At 44.7% G+C, this 9,768-nt stretch overlaps 1 long non-coding RNA gene across 1 annotated transcript; it reads right to left on the reverse strand.

The window, feature by feature from the left end:
• Positions 1–750: 750 nt before the first annotated feature.
• On the reverse strand, positions 751–3,864 carry LOC141951201 (uncharacterized). The gene is made up of 2 exons (XR_012631289.1): positions 3,095–3,864; positions 751–2,642 (listed from the first exon to the last, which is right to left on the reverse strand). It is a non-coding gene; the product is annotated as an uncharacterized LOC141951201 (long non-coding RNA).
• Positions 3,865–9,768: the final 5,904 nt, after the last annotated feature.

Raw genomic sequence — 9,768 nt, forward strand, 5'->3', positions numbered from 1 at the left:
CTTTGCATTCCCACATGTGCTGCCACTTGCTCAAGTCTAGGGCTTGCTGTGCCTTTGGCACAGTAAACAATACTCTTAGCCACTACCCTTAAATGTTTTTCAGTCTCCTATTTACTCATATATCTAGTCTCTATAGTCCTTTAATGGTGACAGGCTTATCAGTGCAATCTCTTAATTTTACCTGGATATCCCTTGCTCTGTTGGTTTTTTTTATTGCACATAAGACTGCTTCTAGCACCATACTCACTTTTGTGCCATTGTCCAATTTAATAAATGTTTCATTTCCTTTCAAGCTGATAGCATATTAATTTATCACTGCAACACTGAGCTTTTGTCCTATGTTTACCTGAGGTAGCAATGCAATGATCTTGTCTGTGTTGTGCAAGCTCTGCCGCTGCTTGCAAAGTTGATCCATGACATTTCTTGCGTCTTCTCCCATATGCCAAATATTTTGTTGGTCCATCCTGGTTGTCATTGTGTGTGATTCTACATTATTTCATCTTTGAGATTAATATGCTTTTCTCTCTCAAATGTCTTGCATGGTGTTATTTTTTGTTCTCATTGTGCTTAGAACTGACTTGCACTTAATTCTGGACTGGATGATTCTTTGACCTATCTGTCTTGAAAATTTTGAGGGAAAACCAATTCCCTAGTAAGAGGACAGACCATAATTTGAATTTTCAGCAAAAATCTCAGGAGACACACCCCTTAGTAATCTTTGAAAAGGTAAGAATCAGCCAGGCATGTGCATTTCTTTAGTTCCACTTTCCTTTTTTATATTTGCCAAAAAAACCCACATCTTTATGCTTCATTTTTATGTGAAGTACAGTATCTCATAATGTGTATGGATTTCTAAGGGGTTTTCACTGCAAGAATTGACTGGAACCTCTTAAACATTTCAAATGCATCAAAATTGAGTATTAAGAAAAATAAAGCTTCTGATTGTCTTCCTTTTTACTGGCATACACAGCTTTTAGATAAATATGGATTTCTAGAACATACACATGCAATTTAATATTTTCCCAATTGCCTTCTGTATTTCCAGACTTTCAGCTCTTCCGGGCATCTTGGTAGCTGCTTCTTTTCCATTCAAGTTACACTCTTTGGCATCTTTTTACTCCTGATACCATATGGCATTCCTTAATCCCTCTCCACCCAAACTGCTTTAAAAGTTACTGCTTATTAATGACACATTTCCAGCTGTCTCTACTTAACAGAATGAAGGCTTTTGCCATGTCCCTGTTTCTGAGCCTGGGCAACTGTACCACTTACAGTTACAGTTGCCAAGGCCATGGCTTGGGAGGGAACATGCTCAGGCACGGTACCTGCAGTAGAAGGCATGGTGTGGGAATGGTACATTGGCAGAGGGGATCAGTCCCCAGGTTCTTCGAAAAGGAGGCTGCCTCATAAGTAAGAAGTATATTCAAAATGCAGTCAATTCTATTTGCCTGATTACAGCATATTACAAAATGATCTTTCTGTAGAACAGAATTAAACTATCAGAGTAATTGTTCCCATGAGAATCACAAGGAAATGGCCTGGGCTCTTAAAGGAAATACCCTTTAGGGCACCTCCTGAAGAGATTATTTTTTTAAAAAAGAACCAATCTCCAGAAAATAAATCTAATAAACCACAGTTTGTTTACATAGCATTGAGCCCTGTGAGCTTTGGTGCTAATTCCTCTTGGCCAGCGCACAGGTGTAAGGAGCTGATGTCGCCGCTGAATGACAAATGCACTGAGTGCGAATTCTGTTCTCACATGCTCTTCCCAGGAAAGCCAGTCCAGCCACAGGGGTGTAAATGAGCAGATGCTTCTCCCCTCTTGTAGGGGCACCTGCTGTCACAGGGCACATTGCTGAGTGAGAGAAGCTCTAGGCTGCACCCCTAGTTTCTTGTCTTTTGTCACTGTGGATTACAGTCTCTGCACAAGTTGTTGCTGCTATTATTATCATTTGTTATTATTATTATGTGATACTGCAGATCTATTCCCCTCCCTCCAAGATGCTGTTTCTGCCAAAGCCTTTTCTGCCTTTGATCACAGCCAAAAAGATGGCTTTGACAGTCTATGTATTCCCCTAGCCCACTGCAAAGTCCTAATCCTTCTAATAGCTGGAGGTTTTCAGTTTAAGTCTTTTATTAATATTCCATCTTAATTGTAAAGCACTTCAGTGATATCCAAAAGCCTGTCTTACATAACAGCCTTATCCACACTTGAGTTCTTTAGAGCTGGAGTGTCAGGAAAAACCTCTGTTTGATCTGCCTAGTCTGTCATTAGTCCTCATGCCTTTAATGCACAAAGCCATTAGAAATTAACAATACATTTCAAATGTCTAAGCTCAGTCAATGTATATTTTTAAATATTTGATATTATTAGAAAGAGTATGGCTTGCTGTCATGTACAGATTTAAGCGATGTAGTTAGCAAAGTCTCTATAAAGTCTTCTAGAAGTCTTGTTTGCAGCTCTAAATCATCTGGAAAGTGAAAGAAGCTATAGGAAATGGAGATAATTAAGACGTTTCATAAAGTGCCAGCGTTGATAGAATCCTACTATTCATTAGGCTTTTCTCAGCTGGGTAACTAGATGAGAACACCCGGAAACTGGGAACTACTTGTTTCCTCACTGTGGATATCCCAGAAAGTCACTGAAAAGGAAGAAAGGAGAGATGTTTTTGCTTTTTGAAGTATGGTTCTTAAGATTTCAATTCATTGCAGATGATCATTCCCTTTCCTCTTATACTGCTTCAGCTATTTCAGGTAATTGCCAGCTTTTCCCAGTGTTTATATATTTTAGTAAAGACTAGGAGTGAGCCTTAAAACTAACAAACTGGCATGTTTTGAAAATGAACCTTCATGTTTACTTGTCTTGAGGACATTTTCTTCAGGAGACTGATTCAGCTCGGACACATATTGTTCAGACTGAACAAAGCTCAAAGAGTAAACAGAGACCCTTCCTAATAAACTAATGCAGGAAACAAACAGTTTTAATGGAGTTTGATGTTATTAATAAGCAGATAAAGGAGAGAAGTGAACTTGAGCTTCAGATAGCAAATATGAACCTCCCCTTAAATCCCACTTCAAAAGATAAAGAACATACCAGTATGTGTCTGTACGTTGCATTTAGAAGTCACATCCAAAAGCAGAAGATTTCCATTTTCTCCAGCTTCCATACATGCTGTGTTAAATAATTTGTAGAAGCCTGGAACACTTCCTACTTTGTATCTGAACAGAAATTCTTAAATCCAAAGACCTGAGGACACCTTTGGAAAGCAGGTGTTAGTCTGTGCTTCACATGCAAAGAAACTAAGGTATAGTGCAACAAAGCTCAAATCCCTGTAGGTACTCTTCACTGTGGGGGAAGATGTCAAAATTTAGTATTCAGCTATTCAAACAAAATCACAGGCAGTCAGAGTGGTCATTAGCACTCATTTTGACACCCAGCTCCCTGCTTATACACTAGTGTATGCTGCGTGCCTGAAAACCGCAGAGCTGATTTTTGCCACAGCGCGAGATAAAACTACTCATTCTGTATGAGTTAATTTGGTCCTTTAATAACTGTGAAATAGAAACACTTCTCTAGATGTTTAACAGGATTTGTTGGAAATTACTAAAAAACTACATTATTCAATAAAACTTGATAATTGTACTAATGAGATGTTGTTAGATCAACTACCAAAATGTAGCACCCCTCTGAAATGAAGCATAAAAAGCATTTTGCAGCTATCTTGTTTGTAGAATTGACAAATGGCTTTATCTGAAATTGAAGGGTAATTTAGGCAGAATGTAACTACCTAAGCTGTAATTTGTTCAGGACATCAGATCTGTTATTAAATTCTTGCCAAAAAAATATAATTTAGCTCTCCAAGATTAGGAATCCTTAGTGCCTTTGTTTAGTTTCTTGTGCCATGACACTGGTAGAAGCATCTTGCCCCCTCTCCCTCTGCAAGCCTGCCGACTCAGCAGGGAGGTGGGCATGCTTGCACAGTTTTGAGCAGCTCTGCTACTGAAACAAGGTGTCCTTCCTCCACTGGCCACATGTTCCTGACCTGCTTCTCTTGTGTCAATACTAGGGCTATAATTTTTCATCTGAAAGGGTCTACTGGCTGCTAATAGAAACCTGACCCATATTTTGTAACCAGAAAGGAAGCTGTATGAGTTGCAAGCCAGATGTGCCAAACCCCATCTCTCCCTGGAGCTATCTTTACCAGAACTGTGCTGGTTACGTACCAGTACTAGTGTTCATTAAATAAAATATTTGAGAGAGAGCAGCTCTATGGAGAGAGAACAGCTGCCCTGGAGATAATGAGTGATTCACTCCAGCCGATCCCAAATGAATTTCAACTCACTGTAGTTATTTCACACTTTTGCCTGTTTGTGGTATAACTGAATTTGTGTTGTATAACTGAGTTGTTTCATGATGGTAGCTCACATTTTAGTTGGTGGTAGTGAAAGGGTCAAAAGATGAAAAGCAGCAGCTACTTTTATTCTGATTTCCCAGGTGCATCAATAGTGGCAGAATAAAATATGAGAACTGATGTATCATAATCTTGATACACCTTAATACCCTTCCCATTGGAAAGTAACTCTATCCCAAAATAAACACAAGAGGTTTCCTTTGCCAGGAGACTGGCCAGAGATCAGCCTGCCAGGCAATGAGCAAGCAATAGGAATCTATTCAGCCTTGTCCCCAAACTACTTCCAACCCAGACCGCAAGTATCTGGCCTTCAGTGCTGCTCTCTTTCCCTCCCATTCCCTGAACTAATTCTTTAGGCAGTTGATAAATGACATGTTTTGTTTGTTTGTTTGTTTTTAAACTGGCAAAGATTAAATGTTCCTAGTCAGAAAAATAATGCAGGCTTTCTACCTGATAATCAGGGATCCTTTTTAATGCAGCTGAAGAGTCCACCTGTCTCTCTGAAAAGCAGCGATAATCCTGTGTCCAGATCGTATTTCAGAAAGGGACCACTCCATCACATACGTAGTTTATTGTGCCTGTAAAACATCTGCATGGGCTCATGAAAAGCTTTGCTCTTATCTAGGAGAGCTCAGGTCATCTGAAAGTGGAAAATTATGAAGTGATTTTATTTTTTCCTTCCTATATTAATTGCTGCTTTCAATGTAAGCCAAAGACAAGCCAAACAATTGAGCATTCCTTTGCTATTTACTATTTGGCACATTATCATTTTATGCCTTGAGACCGTGTCAAACAGAGAGGGACCACTGACACTGTTAAAACCACATCAATTTTGCTTCAGTGATTTTCAGAGGGGTTTTTTTTTTTTCCTAGAACCTGTACTCAGATCTCCACTTTAACATGTTTCCTGCCTGCCTTGTGGTTCACCTCCACTTGCACAGCTGTGTCTTCTACATAGATGTGACCGTGAAGTTGATTGTAGTTTGGCAACAGAGATGTCTGATACGAAAGAGGTGACATTTGCCAGCTGTGGGCACTAAAACTGCAAAGCTGAGCCAGCTATATCAGCTTAATTAATTGCATTCCTAGCTGTGTCAACTGGAGGACTGAGACTTAAAAAGGGTGTGTGGGAAGGAGGTAGGGTGAGGAGTAATTCCAGGAAAATTATTTACTTTTGTTACACGCCTGGAGTAGGGAAGGTTGGGTCTCTTCTCAGGAATCTGGCTGAAGTTAGACCACACATTCTAGCTCAGGGAGCCCAACCCTATCTGTCCCATTGAGCAGCAGAGTTTCCATTGCATCTTCTTTCATGTTATTATTTGGTTTAACAAGCTAAGAAAGGGTTGGGGCATCATCTCCATGTGAAGTGTCACCTCCTGCTCTGTCTGGCCTCTCACGTGCTAACAACATGGAGCTGTAGATTCAAGCTGAGGTCTGTGGCCTCACAGAGCATCGTAGTGAAAAGATTTTTTTCTTCCCTTTGGAAACACTTCCTCTCTTCCACACTGATGGTTGCTCTTACCTGTTTTTCTCACTACCAGCTCCGTAGGCACAGCCTGACCCTCTGGCAAGCCCTGTGTATTTACATTATAAAGTATAGGGAGCTTCACCTTTGTCCCTACACATTTCTTCTCCCCCTTATCTCTCTGTCACCTTGCTTTCCTCCACTGTGTTTTTCCTGTAGTTCATCCATACCTCTTGTGGACTGTTATATTTGTTCCATTGCCCTTCATCCTCCTTTCCCATTCCTGTAGGCTTGTTGCAGGATCACACTGTGGCCTTTCCCCCCCTCGATGCTATTTGACCATAGAAAACAGTGACTTCCAATCCACCTGCCAGTCTTGCCCTGACAAATACAAAGGGAAGTTGTCCGTTTGCAATCAGGATGCAAGTAACCAGGGTGGATTTGAGCACAAGGATTACAGCCAGAACAATAATGCCTTTGTAATGCTGTCGGGATTATTCCTCTCCCGTGGAGTAAAACTTGAAGAGAAATACCAAGTCTTCAAGCAAACAGAATCTCCAGCTGTCAGTGCTTTTGCTTCCTCTGGAGGCAGACACATGCCTGTCCAAATACAATATGCCGGAAGACTGATACTTGGCATCTTTACAACTATTGAAACATGACATGTTTCTGAAACCCTTTAAAAACGATAGATAGTAAATGGAAAGGAAAGGCCATAAATGAGGGCTAGACAGCTCCTCTCCTGTTACGGGACAGATTCCTGGTTAGTATCCTGATTCTCAACCCAATCCAGCTTAGATTTTGCTGTACGTTGGCAAATTAATTGTATGATATCAAGCTTACCCTAGATGATTATGTTCTTGCAAATGCAGGTGAGAGAAATAATACAGACTAAGAAACTAGTACCAAGAGAACTGCTGCAAAACATCACATTTTGTGCCTTCCTGTCAACAGCTCGCTGGAGACTTTTTTTTTCCCCACGGGCAGTGCTCACTCATTTCACTCTCAAACTCCCTTTCTAGACTGCGGTCTTTAACTGAAATTGAAATACACTTTTCTGAGTTCAGGGCAAGCAATGCAGCCTCTGTTTGTTTAAACAGTATTCTCAATTTTTTCAGATATTCTCTCTACACAAGTGAAGCCAAAAAGAATTGACCGAACGCTTCCCCCCAAAACACTCATGCATTTGCTCACGTGCATGCTTTTTCATAGCACTTTTAGTGAAAGACAGGATTTTACAGATGCAGGCAGTGCCATATTTGTCATTGCCTGCTGGAATTGGATCCACCTTCCCCCACCAGCCCGAGGCTACTCACTTGCTCCAGAATCCCCCTGGTCTGGGGAGGGAGGTGCAGCTCCCCTCTGGCTTGGCCTCTGACTGAATCACTCGGACAGTTTTGACTTAGCTCCGTCTCCGGGAACAGCGAGCATGCACATTACATAATATAATCTTCATGTCTTCAGGATTCAGGCCTGTCCTCTTTTGTGCTGCCAGATGGAAGAGGAGCCACGCTCTCTCTGGAGAGATGTCCCTGCACATCTCGCTGCTCAGCCGTGCTGGAATTATGTGCTTCTCTCTGCAGCCCGGCACTGTTGTTCCCTGGCATTTGGCTCTGGAATAGCTAGCTCTTTAGTATGCAGTGGATGTTACGCAGCTACTGCGATCCCAAGATTAATTTGTCTAGAAAAGGAGATACATGAAGAACTTCCAAAACGAATTTGTGAGGAGGATGTACTCCAGATTCTCTCAATGGCCAGGGTTTTCTCCCAGCTGAAACCCAAACACAGGTGTTGTGAACAGCCAGGTTTCTGGTTTGTGCTCTCACTGTCCCATTTCATAGTTTTTTCAGCTGCTGCTGCTGTTTTGTTGCTTGGTTCTGTAACATGGCCCCTGCCTGCATTGTTATTGCTTCTGTTAGTCAAGCCGTTTCATGCCCTGATCCCTGAAGTGCTCTCCAAAGTGATGAATCACACCTGCACTAGTGAGTCCCTTCTCACTAATGAGGCATCCGCTCAGAATTCTGCAGTGCTCAGTTGATTGAGACAAGGAGCTACAACCCACCTGTAGACAGCAGTGCCACTACAGTCCTCAGGAATAGCTCAAAAGACCCCAAGGAGGGTGAGGGCAGCGTTAGTCAGGCTAGACAGGAATCTTATCTGCGTGAACTTCCTCACAGCAATGCATCGTCAGCACCAGCTGCAGCTCCAGAAATGGCAGCTTCTCTAGAAGCAGTGTTACATCCTGACAGAATTAACTTCCCTGGGACAGAGGGGTATTGAGAAACGTTAGTTTCAGCCTCCTGCTACCTTTGAGCTTCCTGGCAGAAGGACCCCTGAAGTAGCCACGGCTCCAGCAGCGCAGCTGCAGTAGGGAAAGCCTGGGCTCGTGTTCATGCACTGATGGCATCAAAGAGGAGCAGCCTGTTCTGAAAAAAAACCAAAAAAAAACAAAACCGAAAAGGTCCCTTGACTGTAATTAGGAGCTGAAACGACACTGCAGGTATGAATGGGAAATTGTTGCTCGACAAACGCCCCCACCACAAAGCCCTTCAAGAGCGCATTTAGCCACCAGGACAGCCAAGCGTCCAAAGCAGGAAAGGGACAGAGGGACCAGCCCCTTCTTTCTGCCATCCTGAGGATGGACGGAGGGCACCTCGTGCAGGAATTGCACGCAGCTGCTGCACAGCTGGTGCTGATAGCACAGCTAAGGGGACAGGGCACACGGAGCCAGGGCTGCAGTGGAATTCTTTTTTCCGTGGCAGCTTTGCCGTGACCAGCGGCACGGGACAGCAGCACAGGCTGCAGCAGGACCCCGGGGGCTGCAGAGAGAAGTTGCACTTGGGTTGTTGCAGAGAAGACTGTGTCATCTCATAGTAACTGCTGTGCATGTGCCAGCAAGAGCAGAGCTAGCATGAGTAAGCTTATTATGCGATGATCACACCTTCATCTTTCTGGGTACATAAACTGCTGAGGTATCCAAGTCTAGCAGTGAGGCACAATCACTGTCTGAAGATGAGCAAGAAGGAACCGGGTCCTTTCCTCATTGGGAACATATGTCTGATTTGACACCATTATCTTTTACTGTTTTTAAACAGAACATCATTATTGAACCACCTGTTGCCACTTAATTACCTGTGGTTGATTACAAAGGCGTTAAGTAATCGGGTTTTTAGGTACAAAGTCCTTAATTTTTCTATCTTTTTATGATGTGCCTTACCAAAGCCTCCGCGTCCATTTCAAAGGCTGGATGAAAACTTCCCCCGGGGGCTATGTCGGACAGGCAGCGGCTGAGCGCCCAGCCTCCCTCCTCTCGTGAACTCTGGGGAATCGGGAATTCGGATCAAGACTTTGAATCCTCTCAGTTAGAAGGATAGGACCTATCGGTGCTCACCTAGAGGGCCGGTATCCACCGTGGTCCCGTTTGTGTAGGCTGAGCCCCCGGGCGGAGCGCTCAGATGGGCCCCGGCCCCCTCAGCGCGCTGCCTCCCGGTGTTGGAGCGGAGGCACCTTCCGGGAAGACGCGTGGCGGGGCACGGGGGTCCCCCGGCGGGGCAGGGGTGCTCGCCTTCCCGGCTCTGCCCCCAGAGGCACTACGCTCCTTCCCTGGGGGATGCGGGAACCTCGGGGGTCAGGCCCCGGCCCCCGCCCCCGCCCCCCCCCCTCAGGACGCCGCTCCCGCCCTCCCCGTCCGCGCTGCCGCCGCCGCCGGGGGCAATGCTCCCGCGGCTCCGGCCCGCCGCGCCGGGGGGCTGTGGCCCTGCGGCCGCCCCCCACTTCCCCGCCGGGCCTGGGGCCGCCGGGCCCTGCCCGCCCGCCGCGCTGCGGGAGCACCGCCCGCCGCCGCCGCCGCCCGCACCCCCTCGGCGGCGCCGCTTCGCCTGCCGGCGCGCC

The sequence above is a fragment of the Strix uralensis genome, chromosome 17, assembly GCF_047716275.1.
Source record: "Strix uralensis isolate ZFMK-TIS-50842 chromosome 17, bStrUra1, whole genome shotgun sequence".
Taxonomy (NCBI): Eukaryota; Metazoa; Chordata; class Aves; order Strigiformes; family Strigidae; genus Strix; species Strix uralensis.